General features: G+C 45.4%; 1 pseudogene; it reads right to left on the reverse strand.

Annotated features, from left to right (window-relative positions):
* Window positions 1-5,637: 5,637 nt before the first annotated feature.
* Window positions 5,638-17,768, reverse strand: part of LOC122907334 — a 32,707-nt pseudogene continuing 20,576 nt past the window's right edge.

A 17,768-nucleotide genomic window follows, 5' to 3' on the forward strand; every position in this document is an offset into this window, starting at 1 on the left:
GCCTCCATTTTTGATTGAACCTCATTAATAGCTTTTTTGATTTCAACTTGGTTAGATTTTAGTTCTTTTATTTCTCCAGAAAGGGCTTTTATATCTCTGGAGAGGGTTTCTCTAATATCTTCCATGCCTTTTTCAAGCCCGGCTAGAACCTTGAGAATTGTCATTTTGAACTCTAGATCTGACATATTACCAATGTCTGTATTGATTAGGTCCCTAGCCTTCGGTACTGCCTCTTGTTCTTTTTTTTGTTGTGAATTTTTCCGCCTTGTCATTTTGTCCAGCTAAGAATATATCAAGGAGCAAGTAAAATACTAAAAGGGTGGCAACAATCCCAGGAAAATATGCTTTAACCAAATTAGAAGAGATCCCAAATCGTGAGGGGGATTTCTCCCCCCTCACGACCAATCGTGAAGGATCTCCTCTGATTGGGATGCCCTCTGATTGGGATCTCCCAATCTCTTCTGATTGGGATCTCTTCTGATTTGGGGATAAAAAGAGGTTCAAAAATAAAGAACGAAAAAAAAGAAAAAAGAATTAAAAAAAGAAAACGAATAAAGGAAAGTATATAAAACAGTATATATATATATATATATATATATATATATATATTAGATAAACTAGTTAAAAAACGTTAGAAAAGAAAAGGGTAAAAGTTAAAAAAAATTTTTAGCAGAAGAAGAGAAAAAAAATGAAAAAGAAAAAAATTAAATTAACTTCAAGACTAAAAAATCACAGGGAGAAAGCCATGAGTTCCGTGGTATGTTTTCTCCTCCTCTAGAATTCTGCTGCTCTCCTTGGTATTGAAACTGCACTCCTTGGTAGGTGAACTTGGTCTTGCCTGGATTTCTTGTTGATCTTCTGGGGGAGGGGCCTGTTGTAGTGATTCTCAAGTGTCTTTGCCCCAGGCGGAATTGCACCGCCTTTACCAGGGGCCGGATTGAGTGATCCGCTTGGCGGCTTTGCTTTCAGGAGCTTTTTTGTTCCCTGAGCACTTTCCGTAGAGTTCCAGAGGACAGGAATACAAATGGCGGCCTCCTGGTCTCCAGCCCGGAGGAGCCAAGAGCCCGGGGCCCGGTCCCCAGTGTGCTCTCAGCGAACAGCTCCTAGTAACTCGCGTCTGCCTAACCTCCGGCCGCGCTCCGAGCTCACCGAGCCTGCGACCGGTTCAAGGCAACACCGAGCTGTGAGCTTACTGTCTGCTCTGTCTCTGCAGCCAGCTTTCCCATTCCAATATCCGCAAGCTCTGCAACACTCATACACCCCCTATCCTTCTGTGACCCTGCGAGACCTGAGGCCACGCCTACCCCGCGTGGGCTTCGCCCCAGTTTAGCCTCTGGAGCGATGTCCCTCAGCGGAACAGACTTTTAAAAGTCCTGATTTTGTGCTCCATTGCTCCGCCACTTGCCTGGAGCCAGCCCCTCCACCCGGGGTCTATCTTCCCGTCGCTTTGGATTCACTTCTCTGCCAGTCTTACCTTTCAGAAAGTGGTTGTTTTTCTGTTTCTAGAATTGCTGTTCTTCTTCTCTTCCATCTGCCGATGGATTTGCAGGTATTTGCAATCTTTAGATAAGCTCTCTAGCTGATTTCCTGCTAGCTGAAGTAGTCTCAGCCTGCTACTTCTCCGCCATCTTGACTCCTCCCCCCAACTATGGATATTAAACAGCTTCGAGATAATATTCAGGGTATTCCTCGCGATCCTTACAATCAGTTCCAAGAGTGAGTTTCACACAAAGGATTAATGATATTCTGTCTGATGTAAACCCCTTTGCTTGGATCAAAAAACTGGTCTTGGCATTATAGGTGGAATGATGACACTTTTTATTGCTATAATCATCTTACGCTTAGTACTCAGATGCTCATGGAAATTTTTCTGACGACTAGTGGTTTGAGAACTTGCCAAACAGATTTTGCTGCTTCTGCATTAACAAAAAGGGAGAAATGTAACCATCCCTCAGAATGATAGGCTGCTTAAAATATCACTAATGAGAAATTATACTTGTCACGCAAGCATACTTGAAGACGACCTTGAGAAAACCTGTACTAGCAACAGGCCTCCGGTGGAGAGGAGGATACACATCCTTGAAGCTTAGCAGCTGGGGCTGCCCTGGTCGCTCAAGGTGGAACATCACCTGTTTCCCTTTTCCGTTGTCTCCCCTGCCTCATTAAAGCCTGCTGTTAGAATAATCCCTTTATGTGCCCTTGCTCAACCAAAAATTCCATGCTGCTGGGCCACGCACAACCTACTCTGTTTACTTACAAGACTATGGTTGACGTAATATTCCCATTCCTTCTGGTTGACCTACAAGACCCATGACTAATGTATAACCTCCTCCTTTGTTGGTTGTGATCTTGTATCTGATAAATATGGGATGAGGAGTTTTTTGAGATGACAGTCCTTTCAACTGTTGTCCCTGCTCCATCCCTCTCACAGGTGACCAGTTTGTTCCTCATTCTTCTCCCAAGTGCCATCAGGAAGCAGCCCCCAAAAGCCTGGCAAAGGGAAGAGATGCACAGAGGGAGGCCTGGTAATTGTGTGAAGTGGGATGTCACTCAGCGCTCAGGGAGCTGTCACACCCTCAAGGCAAAGCTGTCCTCCTTTTCCCTGAGCCACAATCTTTGAGCCAGACCCATACTCTAGGCCAGGAGTTTCTTTACATTGCCCTAGGGCTATGGAGCAAAAAGATTCCATGGGGTCCCCAGTGGGAGAGAAGCAGCACTTCCAATAGGCAAGGGTGAGTCTCCCCAACTTTGCCCTCCCCAGACCAGTGTTCTCCCAGGCCCATCCCTGAAACGGATAACCTACTCTCACTCTTTAAGGGTCCGCCATCATTCTAGCCTTACCTGCTCTGCTGGAACCTGGAAACGATGCCATCTGGCTTCCCATGCCAGCACCCATTTGACTCCCAACTTTTGCACACTTGACCCACAGAAGAGACTCAGGAGAGCTATGCAGAGAAACTAGAAGGCAGCTTTAATTAATGAAATGAACACTATCTAAAGGTTCTGGGAAGAACATGGGGAGAGGGGAGGGGAAACCTGTGGGCAGCAGCAGGAGTCCTGGGAGCTGTGGGACTGGAGGCCAATGGAACACGGATCCTCATGTACTGTTTCAAGGCCCATGGCCCCTGGGATCACAGACGAGGCCTCAAGTCCCCGCCTTCTTTCAAAATGGTGGGTCAGGGGTTGGGTTGGCTGGCAGGCTGGGAGCCCGGTTTTTCTCCAGGACCGGGCTTGATTTGTGTCTCCCATTCCACACTAGTCTTGCACCGGTGTCATCTGGAATGAAGTGCAGCACCGGCTACTTCTCCAGGAAGCTATTGGCTCAGCCAAGCCTCTGCCTCTTGGGCCCCAAGAAAGTGGGCTGTGATGTGGAGGAAAATGGCTTGTTGCACGGTGCAGCTCTTTTGCGCCTAATGAAGCACTGGGCATGGGATGAGGGGCTCTTGGTGGCAAGGCTGCTCTGGGCTGTGCTGACCAGAAAGGCGGGGCCACTAGGAGGAGAGGCCAGGATGCTGCTGTCCCTGCAGGCAGCCTTGCTGGCAGTGCTGCAGCCATCTGATCTGGACCTCTTCTTGGTCAGGTGCCTGGGGATGTGACTGAAGGGAGGGGAACTCAGGGCTCCCGATACAGGGTGGTTCATCGTGCTGGCTCCAGTGGTCCCCGACAGGGTGTTCTGGCATGGGCGGCCCCCTATGTTCGAGCCCAGGCTTGCCCTGGAGCCCTGCAGGCCGCTTGGGGCCCTGCTTATTCCTGCTGTGATGCTGAGAGCCCCAAAGCTGGAGCACAGATCTGCAACATCATCTCTTCTCCCCAAACGTGGGGGTGCTGCCAAAAGCCCCATGCTGATGGGGGCTGGCATTGTGCTGCCAGCTGGGGGGCGGGGCTGCTGGCTATTGGGCCCAACATGGGACATGGCGCCGGGCACCTGGGGGGCAGCTGCCAAGCCAGGGGCAGCGGCCGCTCCAGGGGCGAGTACAGCAGTGGAGGTAGCGGAACTTGGCTGGGCACTGGCACGGGTGCTCTGGGAGGCAGATGCAGGTAAGGGAACCACATAACCCGCCTGGGTGCCAATGCCCAAGGACAGCTGGGCTAGAGCTGTGCTCAGGGCCTGGAGTGGGTCTGGAGCCTGAGCTGCCGGCTGTCCATGTGGGGGAGAGCTGTGAAGGGTCCTAGCTCTGGCCCACTGCCCACCAACAGTGGATCCCGGGTTGCCACTACACCCAGGCAGCGCAGGCAGCCCTGGGGGGACTGTGACTGAGGCCATGCAGCCCCTGGATGACATCGATAGGGCCTGGGTAGATGCAAAGTTGCTCCCACTGCAGCCAGAATGAGACCCCAAGAGGAGAGGCTGGGAAGAAGGGGAGCAGTCCATGGAGCTGACCTGGCTGTCAGAGGCTGGCAGGGGAGCAGCCACTGCAGCAGACAGGGCCAAGGCACTGGATGGCCAACTTGGGACACAGCTGCAGGTGGCCTCTGTGTCACCTCGAAGAGCATCTTGGATGCGCTGGAGAGCAGCTTTCTTTTCCCGGTCCAGGTCCTCAGCAGTCACTTGAAACCCCACCTCAGGGGGTGACGGCAGCCTCAGAGGCTCCCCTCGCCTGTGTGGCAGCAGATGAACCTTGCATTTTCGGGGCCTGGAACAGTCAGCTGGGGATGAGCAGTTCCTCTGCGCTGCCTTCTGCCTGGTGGTTTCGGCATCCTTTTCCAGCTGGTTCTTCTTCTGGCGAAGTGCCGGCACTCCGGCAGGACATAAGGAGCTCTCTTGGCTGACTTTTTTGGGCGACCTCTGGGGCCGTGAAGCCTGACTTGTGGCCAGACCCCTCCTCCTCTGCAGCGGGTGGCAGCCCCTGGTGGAACTATAGGAACTCATGATGGCATTTCGAGTGAGGCAGGAGCTCCTATGGGAGCTGGGTGACTTTTTAGTGCATGGGTCTTCTGAGCTCTCTTCCCGGGGTAGGGCTCTCAGCAGAGGCCCATGCCTGGGCACAAAGGAAGAGAGGCCTCCGTGGACCCCGGGGGCCTAAATGCCCCCTGTGGGACCCCAGTGCCTTTAGGGTCCTTTCTGTGAGTCTCTAGATGGGCCATCCCTTTGCCGCTCTCTCTGGAGTCTCTGCATACCCTCTCCCCTGTGGAGGCGTGGACATTCCTGGGTGCTGAGAGCCCCAGTCTGGTGACGACCCGCTTCTGCAGCACACACAATTGGGGTGACTGTGTCCACGATGGACTCGCGGCGGTGGCAGGACACCAGTGATCCAGGTGCTGACAGCATCACCTTCAGCCGACAGACCCACCTGCATATGGAGGCGAGGAGCCCCAGAAGAAAGCGCAGGGTCTCCAGGATCACAGAGTACCTTCTGCAAGCTGCTAGGACTGAGCGTGGTTGCCACCTCGCGGGGTACTTGGAGGACCACCTGCAAGTGGACCCCAGGGCGTGGACCGCAGGGCGAGCCCTGGGCGCCAAGAGTAGTCTGCAGCCACAGTGAACTGGGTGGGGGCGGACCAGCCCTCCTGGCAGGTGCGGAGCCCACAGAGCCCAGGGCTGGGGGGAGGGGCACGGTCTGCTCAAGGAGGTGCCCATAGAACAGTCGGGTAAGGCCAGATGCTGAGGATAGCGACCTAGGCTCGCAGCACTCTCTTTCAGCTGCCAAGTCGCACCAGAAGGTTTAGAGCACAATGCGGGGCCTGTTGCCAGGACACAGCTTTGGAACCTGGAACCTGAGGAATGAGCGCGCATGCAGGAACCCCAGTGCACGTGCACAGCTTCTGTTGGGCCGCCGCCCAGTGCATGAATCAGGACTGCAGAGGCGCCGTGGAGGGGTTGACCCTGTCCAGTGGTCACAGCCAAAGGCAATGTCCTGTGACATAATGGCTTTTATTTCCAGTTCTCAGATCCATCCCAAATGGTTTTTTTTTTTAAGCTTCTGGCATAAGTCTAATCACGGTGGGGGACTCAGGATGGGAGATGGATTTCCTCTTACAGATGCAAAGTGATTAAATGCAGTTTCTGATTAATAAGCTAGGCAGGTGGGCAGAGTAATTGGCAAGAACATCTTTCACTGTCCTCTGCTGGAAAGAAATGGCAAAACAGGCCAAGTGTTTTCAAAATCCTTGGTAGGCTCCCCGGTCCTGGCTGGGTTTTATTTACCATGGAGAGAGGGGAGAAGAGGCCTGGTCTTCACTGGGCCCTAGCCCCCCAATTAATTAAAGGCTGATTCATCATCAGCTTTTCCACACCCCTGAGTGAGGACAATTTGCATTTCTCTTTGTAAAGACATGCCAGGACCTCACCACTCTCTGTATTAAAAGAAATGAAAAAAAAAAAAAAAAAAGCAGGGCTTTTGGAAAGCAGATGGCACAGTGACTCCAAACACATATGCCCGGTCCCTGTCATGAGGCAGAGTCCTCCATCCCTGTCGGGAACTTCTCAAGCATACTGATAATGATGATTTCATCTAGAGCTCCCCTGTGCCAGACAAGGTGCTAGAGTTTTACATGGCTTGTCTCACAAAAATTCTCATAAAATCACTCTGAGGGAGAGTGTTGTCATGCCCATTTTGCATGTGGAAAAATGGAGGCTCAGCCAAGTTAAGTCCCTTGCCCTGAGTCATTCAGCAAGGCAGGGATACGTCTGGAATGTGAACCCCTTTCTGTCTGAGACTAAGGCCTTTAATGACCCTCTCTGAGCCCCCACAGCCTCTTCAGTCAGCAAACTTTATAAAGTTCTGTTGTATTTCATCTTTTCATAATGGGTAAGTGTTGTTTTGTAATCAGAAGAAACAATATAGTTATTTATGTCATTTCCTTAAAATTAAAGTACATAATATTTAGGGTTAAAATGACGCTAATTAGTGTGGAAGGAAAAAAACAAGTTTTTGTTTCACCAACACAAAGGGGTTCTTTAAAAGTAATACATGGCCATGATTTTAAAAAAAAAAAAAAAAAAAGGCAAACCAGAGAGGAGTCCAGATGGCGGAGAAGTAGCAGGCTGAGACAACATCAGATAGCAGGAGATCCGCAAGATAGCTTATCAAACCATCCCAAACACCTACAAATCCAACAGGAGACCAAAGAGAAGAAGAGCAGCAATTCTAGAAACAGAAAATCGACCACTTTCTGAAAGGTAGGACCAGCGGAGAAGTGAATCTAAAGCAACAGGAAAATAGACAACTGGGGGAGGGGCCGGCTCCCAGCAAGAAGCAGAGCAATGGAGCACAAAATCAGAACTTTTAAAAGTCTGCTCCACTGGGTGCCATCGATCCAGAAGCTAAGCCGGGGTGAAGCCCATGCCAGGAGAGCGTGGCCTCATGTCCCTCAGGCTCACAGAAGGATCCGGGCTGTCTGAGTATTGCAGAGCTCATAGTTATTAGAGTGGGGAAGCTGGCTACAGACATGGAGTCGAGGAGCAAGCTCTCAGCTCAGGGTTACCTTATTGTAATCCAGGGCACAGGCCACTGCTCTGTGAGCAGGGACCCCACAAGATCTGGGGAACCCCCCCGGAAGAACTCAGGGATCTGCAGGGTTCGGAGACTCCAGGCAGGGCTGTGTGTCAGAGACACAGAAGCTTAGTCACAGGTTGGAGGCCAGGGAGACAAGAGTGATACAGCGCTTTTCTCCGAGGGCGCACTGAGGAGTAGGGCACTGAGCTTTCATCTCCTCTGGGCCAGAGATTGGGAGGCCGCCATTTTCATTCCTGACCTTTGGAACTCTACGGAATGCGTTCAGGGACAGTGAACCCCAGCGGATTACTTAGCCTTGCCCCTGGTAAGGGCGGTGCATTTCCACCTTGGGCAAATACACTTGAGAATCACTATAATATGTCCCTCCCAAGAAGGTCAACCAGAAATCCAACCAAGACCAAGTTCATGTACCAAGAGAACAGCGGAATTCCAGAGGAGGAGAAAGCAAAGCATGGAATTCATGGCTTTCTCCCCATGATTCTTTAGTCTTGCAAAGTTAATAATTTTATTTTATTATTATTTTTTCTTCCGCTAATTTTTTTTAACTTTTACCCTTTCCTCTTTTAACTTTTTAAACTAGTTTCTCTTAACAATACCTTTCATAAAAAAATATTTTTTTGGAACCTTCATTATTAAAGTCATATTTTATCCTTCATTGTATCTAACTTTATTTTTTGTTGACACATAGGGTTTTTTCTTCTTAAAAAAATTTTGGTTACAACTTCTTCTGATAGATCAAAATACACCCTAAATCTAGCACAGGGCTTTGTTATAGTCTCCAGCCTGAGCAAATTGTCTCCAATTTCTTTTTCTTTATTCTCCCAACCAATTTATCCTTATCAACTCCTTTTATAGAAATTTAAAAAAATTTTTCATCTTTATAATCATATTTCATCCCTTCATTGTCTTTACCCTTATATATGTTTTTCATTCTTTAAAATTTTGGGAAGTAGTTTCTTCTAAGAGACCAAAATACTCCCAAAATTAGGTGGGTGACCCTGTTCTATTCAACAGTCTAATATATTTTTTTCTTTATTTGTTACTGTTTTAATTTTTTTTTCTGAACTCTTTTTACCCCCTTCCTTCCCCCCATGATTTGGTGTCTCTTCTGATTTGGTTAAAGCACATTTTCCTGGGGTCTTTGCCACTCTTTTAGTATTTTATTCGCTCCTTCATATATTCTTATCTGGATAAAATGACAAACAGAAAAACTCACCACACACACACACACACACACACACACAAAAGAACAAGAGGCAGTACCGAAGGCTAGGGACCTAAACAATACGGACATTGGTAATATGTCAGATCTAGAGTTCAGAATGATGATTCTCAAGGAAAAAGGCATGGAAGATATTAGAGAAACCCTGTCTGGAGAAATAAAAGCCCTTTCTGGAGAAATAAAAAAACTAAAATCTAACCAAGTTGAAATTAAAAAAGCTGTTAATGAGGTGCAATAAAAAAATGGAGGCTCTCACTGCTAAGATAAATGAGGCAGAAGAGAGAATTAGTGATATAGAAGACCAAATGACAGAGAATAAAGAAGCTGAGCAAAAAAGAGACAAACAACTACTGGACCACGAGGGGAGAAATCGAGAGATAAGTGATACTGTAAGATGAAACAATGTCAGAATAATTGGAATTTCAGAAGAGAGAGGGGAGCAGAAGGTATATTGGAGAGAATTATTGTAGAGAATTTCCCTAATATGGCAAAGGGAAAAAGCATCAAAATCCAGGAGGTGCAGAGAAACCCCCTCAAAATCAGTAAGAATAGGTCCACACCTTGTCATCTAATAGTAAAATTTACAAGTCTTAGCGACAAAGAGAAAATCCTTAAAGCATCACGGGACAAGAAGTCTGTAACATACAATGGTAAAAACATTAGATTGGCAGCAGACTTATTGACAGAGGCCAGGCAGGCCAGAAAGAACTTGCATGATATATTCAGAGCACTAAATGACAAAAACATGAAGCCAAGAATCCTATATCCAGATAGGCTCTCATTGAAAATAGAAGGAGAGATAAAAACCTTCCAGGATAAACAAAAACAAAGAATTTGTAAACACCAAACCAGTTCTACAGAAAATATTGAAAGGGGTCCTCTAAGCAATGAGAGAGCCTAAAAATAGTAGACCAGAAAGGAACACAGACAATATATAGTAACAGTCACCATAGAGGCAATATAATGGCATTAAATTCATATCTCTCAATAGTTACCCTGAATGTTAATGGGCTAAATGCCCCAATCAAAAGACACAGGGTATCAGAATGGATAAAAAAAAAAAAATCAATAGGTTGTCTACGAGAAACTTATTTTAGACCCAAAGTCACCTCCAGATTTAAAGTGAGGGGGTGGAAAACAATTTAACATGCTAATGGGCATCAAAAGAAAGCTGGGGTGGCAATCCTTATATCAGACCAATTAGATTTTAAGCCAAAGACTATAATAAGAGATGAGGAAGGACACTATATCATACTCAAAGGGTCTGTCCAACAAGAAGTTCTAACAATTTTAAATATCTATGCCCCCAATGTGGGAGCAGCCAACTATATAAACCAGTTAAGAACAAAATCAAAGAAACACATCGACCATAATACAAAAATAGTAGGGGACTTTAACACTCCCCTCACTATGGGAAGATCATCCAAGCAAAAGATCAACAAGGAAATAAAGGCTTTAATGACACACTGGACCAGATAGATATCACAAATATATTCAGAACATTCCATCCCAAAGCAACAGAATACACATTCTTCTCTAGTGCACATGGAACATTCTCCAGAATAGATGACATCCTGGGCCATACATCAGGTCTCAACTGGTATCAGAAGATTGGAGTCATTCCCTGCATATTTTCAGACCACTTCTCTGAAGCTAGAATTCAATCACAAGAGGAAATTTGGAAAGAACCCAAATACATGGAGACTAAAGAGCATCCTTCTAAAGAATGAATGAGTCAACCAGGAAATTAAAGGAGAATTGAAAAAACTCATGGAAACAAATGATAATGAAAACACAATGGTTCAAAATCTGTGCGACACAGCAAAGGCAGTTTTGAGAGGAAACTATATAGTGATACAAGACTTTCTCAAGAAACAAGAAAGTTCTCCAATGAACAACCTAACCCTACACTTAAAGGAGCTGGAGAAAGAACAGCAGAGAAAGCCTAAACCCATCAGGAGAAGAGAAATCATAAAGATCAGAGCAGAAATCAATGAAATAGAAACCAGAAAAGCAATAGAACAAATCAACGAAACTAGGAGGTGGTTCTTTGAAAGAATTAATAAGATTGATAAAACCCTGGCCAGACATATCAAAAAGAAAAGAGAAAGGACCCAAATAAATGAAATCATGAATTAAAGAGGAGGGATCACAACCAACACCAAAGATATACAAACAATTATAAGAACATATTATGAGCAATTCTATGCCAGCAAATTTGACAATCTGGAAGAAATGGATGCATTCCTAGAGACATAGAAACTATCACAACCGAACCAGGAAGAAATAGTAAACCTGAACAGACCCATAACCATAAGGAGATTGAAACAGTCATCAAAAATCTCCAAACAAACAAGAGCCCAGGGCCAGAAAGCTTCCCAGGGAAATTCTACCAAATATTTAAAGAAGAATTAATTTCGACTTCCTGAAACTGTTCTAAAAAAAAAAAAAAAAAAAAAAAGAAATGGAAGGAAAACTTCCAAACTCATTTTATGAGGCCAGCATCACCTTCATCCCAAAACTAGACAAGGATTCCATCAAAAAAGAGAATTACAGACCAATATCCTTGATGAACAGAGATGTGAAAATTCTCACCAAAATACTAGCCAATAGGATTATTCACCACGACCAAGTGGGATTTATTCCAGGGCTGCAAGGTCGGTTCGACATCCACAAATCAACCAATGTGATACAATACATTAATAAAAGAAAGAACAAGAACCATATGATACTCTCAATAGATGCTGAAAAAGCATTTGACAAAGTACAGCATCCCTTCCTGATCAAATCTTCGAAGTGTAGGGATGGAGGGCACATACTTCAATATCATCAAAGCATAAACCCACTGCAAATATCATTCTCAATGGAGAAAAACTGACAACTTTTCTGTTAAGGTCAGGAACATGGCAGGGATATCCATTATCACCACTCCTATTCAACATAATACTAGAAGTCCTAGCCTCAGGCATCAGACAACAAAAAGAAATTAAAGGCATCCCAATCAGCAAAGAAGAAGTCAAACTATCACTCTTTGCAGATGATATGATACTATATGTGGAAAACCCAAAGATTCCACCCCAAATCTGCTAGAACTTGTACAGGAATTCAGTAAAGTGTCAGGATATAAAATCAATGCACAGAAATCAGTTACATTTCTTTACACCAACAACAAGACAGAAGAAAGAGAAATTAAGAAGTCAATCCCATTTACAATTGTACCCAAAACCATAAGATACCTAGGAACTAACCGAACCAAAGAGGCAAGGATCTATACTCAGAAAACTATAAAGAACCCATGAAAGAAATTGAGGAAGACATAAAGAAATGGAAAAATGTTCCATGCTCATGGAGTGGAATAACAAATATTGTGAAAATGTCTATGCTACCGAAAGCAATATACACATTTAATGAAATCCCTGTCAAAATCGCATCCATTTTTTTCAAAGAAATGGAACAAATAATCCTGAAATTTATATGGAACCAGAAAAGACTTTGAATAGCCAAAGGAATATTGAAAAAGAAAACCAAAGTTGGGGGCATCACCATTCCAGACTTCAAGCTCTGTAACAAAGCTGTCATCATCAAGACAGTATGGTACTGGCACAAAAACAGACACATAGACCAATGGAACAGAATAGAGAGCCCAGAAATAGACCCTCAACTCTATGGCCAACTAATCTTTGACAAAACAGGAAAGAATGTCCAATGGAAAAAAGACAGCCTCTGCAACAAATGGTATTAGGGAAATGGGACAGCCCCATGCAGAAAAATGAAACTGGACCATTTCCCTATATCACACACGAAAATAGACTAAAAATGGATGAAGGACATCAGTGTGAGAAAGGAATCCATCAAAATCCTTGAGGAGAACACAGGCAGCAACCTCTTCGACCTCAGCCACAGCAACTTCTTCCCAGGAACATCGCCAAAGGCAAGGGAAGCAAAGGCAAAAATGAACTATTGGGATTTCATCAAGATCAAAAGCTTTTGCACAGCAAAGTAAACAGTTAACAAAACCAAAAGACAACTGACAGAATGGGAGAAGATATTTGCAAATGACATATCAGGTAAAGGGCTAGTATCCAAAATCTATAAAGAGTTCATCAAACTCAACACCCAAAGAACAAATAATCCAATCAAGAAATGGGCAGAAGACATGAACAGACATTTCCTCAAAGAATACATCCAGATGGCCAACAGACACATGAAAGAGTGCTCCACATCACTCGGCATCAGGGAAATACAAATCAAAACCACAATGAGATACCACCTCATACCAGTCAGGATGGCTAAAATGAACAAGTCAGGAAATGACAGATGCTGGCAAGGATGCAGAGAAAGGGGAACCCTTCTACACTGTTGGTGGGAATACATGCTGGTGCAACTGCTCTGGAAAACAGCATGGAGGTTGCTCAAAAAGTGGAAGATAGTGCTACCCTATGACCCAGCAATTGCACTACTGGGTATTTACCCTAAAGATACAAACGTAGTGGGGCGCCTGGGTGGCTCAGTGGGTTAAGCCGCTGCCTTCGGCTCAGGTCATGATCTCGGGTCCTGGGATCGAGTCCCGCATCGGGCTCTCTGCTCAGCAGGGAGCCTGCTTCCCTCTCTCTCTCTGCCTGCCTCTCCATCTACTTGTGATTTCTCTCTGTCAAATAAATAAATAAAATCTAAAAAAAAAAAAAAAGATACAAACGTAGTGATCCGAAGGGGCACGTGCACCCAAATTTTTAAAGCAGCAATGTCCACAATAGCCAAACTATGGAAAGAACCTAGATATCCATCAACAGATGAATGGATAAAGAAGATGTGGTATATATACACAATGGAATACTATGCAGCCATCAAAAGAAATGAATTCTTGCAATTTGCGACGACATGGATGGAACTAGAGGGTATTATGCTTAGCGAAATAAATCAGTTGGAAAAAGACAACTCTTATATAATCTCCCCAACATGAGGAAGTGGAGATGCAACATAGGGGGTTTGGAGAGTAGGAAAGAATAAATGACACAAGATGGGATCGGGAGGGAGACAAACCATAAGAGACTCTTAATCTCACAAAACAAACTAAGAGTTGCTGGGGGGAAGGGGGAGGGAGAGGGTGGTGGGGTTTCGGACATTGGGGAGGGTATGTGTTATGGTGAGTGCTGGGAAGTGTGTAAACCTGGTGATTCACAAACCTGTACCCCTGGGGTTAATAATGCATTATATGTTTATAAAAATAACTTAAAAAAAAAAAAGCAAACCAGTTAGTACAAATGAGATCATAAGAAGAGGTGAAGCCACCCCCACCTTTGATCCCGCTTCTCTGTTCTTTTCCTCAGAGGCACCAACATTCCCAGTTAATAAGGATTTTCTCCAGAAGTATTCACTGCATATACAAAATATGTATATACATCCAAAAGGTTTATAATATACTTTGGTAATCACTGATAGCGGCTTTTTTATTAAGTTAATTACAAATCAACTGTAGTGAGCACAGTGATGCCCTCTTTCTGAAAATGAACTAATTTACAAGGTTTGATGAGGAAAGTCCACAGAGGTGGAGGTAGGCTATGGTGGGCGGTGGATGTCCCAGAAACCAGCTTCCCTTACATTGTTGTGGAAAGTATTTGTGTTAAATTCAAATGAAAGACTGACTGGCTAAACTTTTCAATGAGCTTGTTGAAGGTCTGCATTTCAGAAGACAGATTACACATTACGTTGGTGATAAATATAAAACAAAGCATTTGTCAGTATAGCATATTTGATAATATTACATTGATTTGCAGTAGGAAAAAAAGATAAAATCAAAAAACCAATCACTAGGAAATCTCTTCCCCATGAATTGCCATGGTGCAGGCCGTTCTGAACCTCTGAAGGTTTGCTAGGAGCAAGTGAAGGGCTGTGTACAGGGTTTATTAAACTGTTTGCTTCAAGCAAATGAAAAAGTGTTTAACCACTTGTTTATACCTGTTCAACTTCTCTTACCAAGGTTTCAGAGACTGATAAAAGAAACTAAAGTCTGTCTTGTGCAAAAGCATGCTCCAGTTGTAAGATATCACAGAATAATTATCCCAGTCTTTTTTTATAATTTTTTAAAAGATTTTATTTATGTGACAAAGAGAGATCACAAGTAGGCAGAGAGGCAGGCAGAGAGAGAGAGAGAGAGAGAGAGAGAGAGAAGCAGGCTCCCTGCTGAGGACCCTGAGATCTCAGGGTCTCAGGGACCCTGAGATCATGACCCGAGCCAAAGGCAGTAGCTTAACCCACTGAGCCACCCAGGCGCCCCTAATTATCCCAGTCTTATAACTATAAGCCTTTCCCATAAACTATTTTCCCATCAGTAGAAATTAAGTACTGTACACAGACATGACCCTGACACCTCATGAAATCTGTGCTACATAAAATAAAGCACGAGAGCCATCTTTCTTAGGCAATGTCTTGGAGACAAATTGTAGAAAGAACCCAGAGTGGTGAGTGGAGCCCCACAATGAATGTACAGCGAATGAATCAATCAAAGAAACACCTTCATTTGTCACGTGATACAGCAAGTTTGCTGCCCCCTTCTCTAACAACACAGAGAAGACCCTAGGGCTCACCTCTTCTACCCTGAGCACAGGAGGGTCAGAAAAACAATAACTGGTCAAGGGAGGGCATCAAGTTCTTCCTAAAAGCTGCTCTACTTCCATACAAGGCATTGTCATGGCTTGTGGGTTCTGTATTTGCAAACTCACCTACTCGCTAAAATTTATAACCCCCAAATCAACCCTTGTGGCCCTTTCATGATGGTTTGGAGACATGAGCAAATGCGGAGTGGCAAAAACCTGACTCTCCCTGTGCACATGTTCCTAGCTGAGTCCGGTGGGGACATGCTCTGCCTTCTTATTCCAGACAGAGATCACAAGTAGGCAGAGAGGCAGGCAGAGAGGGGGCAGGGGGAAGCAGGCTCCCTACTGAGCAGAGAGCCTGATGCAGGGCTCGATCCCAGGACCCTGGGATCATAACTTGAGCAGAAGCTCAGAGACTTTAACCCACTGAGCCACACAGGCACTGCTGTGCTCACGGCTTATTAAGAGGACAACTGCCCAGAGCAATCCACAGATTCAATGCAAGCTCTAAAATGTTCCAGCGCAGTTTCTTGCAGTGACAAAAAAACTTGTTATGGCCGGTGGCTACTGTATCAGCTCAGCTTATAAAAGCTGTGAGGAAATTTTTTGCAGAGACCTAGAGGGACAGTGGGGGGACAGAAGGAGAGACACGGACATGAAGCTGCAGCATGACATGTGCCCAGCTGAGCCCAGTCATCCAGGCCCTTTGACTGGGTTCTGGGTCCTGCACCCAAGTGAGCACTTTGCACAGTGTCTGGCGCATCGTAGGGACCAAGCAGCCGTGTGGTGAGTGAAGGGTGCAAGGATGAGTACGATGACATAGAACAGAAGAGTAGACTTGGTGGGTGTCCTTGGCAAGTCGCTTCAAGCAAACTGAGACTAATAATTTCTGGGTCTCAGGAGCAGTTAAGAGCATCTCTAGAACAGGAAAGACTGCTGGCCCGTGACTTCAGACAAATTACCTAGTACTTAACAGTAGCAGTCCATTGCGTTACTAAAGAACTCCTTCCCAGCACGTTTGCATGGACTGCGGGAGATACTTGCTGTAACAAACTTAGCAGAACCTGGCACATAATACATGCTCAAAAAAATATTGTTCACTATCAAGAAGATTAAAATGAGATCAAGGACACAGCAGTTTTGTTCTGTTTTGTTTTTTGTTTTTTTACAAGCGCTAGTGTACCATAACTGAACGCCAGCAAAACCAAAAGTAGGTTTGGACTTGGGCTCGGTGTGACTGTAGACATAGCTTTGCACACTCAAACTGAGCTCACCTGAACACCATACTCTTTGGGGAGGTTGAGGGTATATGCTGGCATTTCCACGGCTAAGGTCCACCTCCACATGCAAACTTTCTGTGAGTGACAGCAAATGGAGAATGAGAAGATTCCTGAAGGCTGTTGACAAACCTGACACCTCTCGTGGTAGCCATGTAACTTTGGCCCCGGAACATGACACCATGAGCTAAACCCCAGGAAAAGAACCCCCAGTGAGGGGCCATGGGGTCTGGTCCTTCCCTGAGAGCATCACATCACCACGTGGCCCAAGCAGAGCTGCTCACCAGGACCCACTTGACAGGCTGGCCAGCCTACTGAGGCTGCCTCCACCTGCACCATACCTGGATTTTAGCATCGGAGATGGTTGCCAGATATTTGGCATCCCAGGTGATGGTTATGGTCCCGATGCCGTTGCCTTCTAGGCAGCTGTCAAATTTTGTGTGCACAGGAGTACTGCAAAACAGGACCAGGGAACACCCATTTGCGGAGGTCTGCCTTGCTCCCCGGAGGGACTCACTTCAAAAGCTATAGGGGAAACAAATGTGGTCCATCCATACAACAGACTGCAATGCAGCCATACAAAGAAAGGAAGCATGGACCCCGGCTGTATCAGGGGTGGACCCATCACAACATCACATGAAGTAGAGAAGCCTGACACAAATACCTCACATTGTTCGAGTTAATTGAGATGAAGAGTCCAGAATTAGAAAACCCACAGGGACGGACTGGCATGTCAGTGGCTGTCAGGGGGAATGGGAGGGATTACTGATGGCTTTAGGTTTTCCTTTTGGGGTTTTGGAACTAGGGGCACCCAGCGGGGTCAGCTGGTGGAGCATGTGACTCCTGACCTTGGGTTTGTGGGTTCCAGCCCCACGTTGGGCATAGAGATGACTTTAAAACAGCAGTTGGAACGAGATACAAGTGGCGATGGCATAACATTGTAAACATGCTCAATGCCACTGAATCTCAGGCTTCACAATAGCGAATTTTACCTTATGTGAATTTTACCTCATTTTAAAAAATAATAAAACTAACTCTGCATTATGCAAAGGTGCTGTTTGTTCTCTTCATGAAGTCGACTGTCACCCACTATCGAGCGCTGATTCTGTGCCAGGCATGAAGGACAGAAATAAGGAAAAAAAAGATGCCTAGGTCATTACCCCAGTTCTCAGGAAAACGAGCGCCCTCCCACCTAAGTGGGAATGAAGATAAGCACAGG

The sequence above is a fragment of the Neovison vison genome, chromosome 5 (assembly GCF_020171115.1).
Source record: "Neovison vison isolate M4711 chromosome 5, ASM_NN_V1, whole genome shotgun sequence".
NCBI lineage: Eukaryota > Metazoa > Chordata > Mammalia > Carnivora > Mustelidae > Neogale > Neogale vison.